Consider the following 1,491-nt stretch of genomic DNA (forward strand, 5'->3'; position numbering starts at 1 on the left):
AAGGAAAGAAGAAAGGAAGAAAAAATACATGTTCTTCTAAAGTGAAACATTCTTTTAGACTATTTTGTTATTGTTTTTGTTGCTGGGAAAGATTCAGTATATTTGCTTTGTATTCTTTTATTTTCTTTAGAGCTATTGTTTTGTAATTCTCATTCCAAACTTCAGAAACATAAACTACATTTTTCTTGTAATATCACTAAAATTTCATTGTATAGATTAATTTATTAGTTATATACTATGGAAAAGAAATGAATTTGTTCATTTCATTAACTCCTTACCAATGTCCACATTATCATTTTGTAGAAATAAATAGGATATGTTAAAACACTTTTTCTGTATCTCTCATAGAGATTTGGATATCATTGGTTTACATGTCTTCAAACAATACAATTAAGAGAGGTAGGGTGAGGTGGGTTATAGGCACTAGGAAATTGAAAATGCATGTCTAACACATGTTTATTTGAAACTCATCTAGACAAAACTATCTTATCTTGAGCAAGACTTGCTTAGAAAGTTCAGAAGTATAGTAACAGTATTTGAAGGAGACTAAAATGTGTATAAGTAATTCAAAAATGAATACAAGCATTTTAGGCCTAATAACTAAACTACTGCAGTAGTTTAATGGGGGAATCTATACAAAATCATGCAAAGCCTAGAAATAATTGAATGTGATCTTTTAAACCATTATAAATCATTTCAACATTTGAATAGTTTTGAATGTCACAGAGAATCTAATTTTGAAAATGATCTGTTTATTTCTGTTGAAGGAGGTCGCTTGTTCATGTTCCAGGTGCTCAGACTCCCCAAAAAGCACACAGAATCTGTATTAATTAAATCACTGTTTGGCCCATTAGCTCTAGCTTCTCATTAGGTAAGTCTTACATATTAATTTAACACATTTATATTAATCTGTGTATTGCCACATGGTTGTAGCTTACTGGCAAGTTTCAGCATCTGTCTCTGGTGGTGGCTCCATGGCTTCTCTCTGCCTCTGCCTCCTTTCTTCTGACATTCCGTTTAGTTTGTCTCACCTAGATCTACTCTTCCCTATCACAGGCCTAAGACAATTTCTTTATTAACCAAGCATACAGAGGGGAAACCCACATTATCTTCCCTTTTCTGTTTAAATAAAAAGTAAGGTTTTAACTTTTACAATGAAAAATTACATAAAACAAAACAGGTATCAAACAAGAATTACAGCTACAATATTTATATTTACTTTATTTTTTAACATAACTAAAGAAAACTATAACTATAAATTCTTCAACTCCATCTTAGACTACAGAAGTATATAATATTACCTAAGTAAACAGGAAATGCATTGTAAACAACTTTCAAAATTCTAGAAATGATAGAGACATCTTGCTACCTGAACAGTCACCAAAGTTCTTCTGTACTGTTGGGGCATCCATCTTCAGCCTATGGGCCAATATTATCCAGCAGACTTTTCAAAGAAGCAGGAAATTTCCAAGACAGTTCTGCCTATATTGG

Source organism: Microtus ochrogaster, unplaced genomic scaffold (genome assembly GCF_000317375.1).
Source record: "Microtus ochrogaster isolate Prairie Vole_2 unplaced genomic scaffold, MicOch1.0 UNK9, whole genome shotgun sequence".
NCBI lineage: Eukaryota > Metazoa > Chordata > Mammalia > Rodentia > Cricetidae > Microtus > Microtus ochrogaster.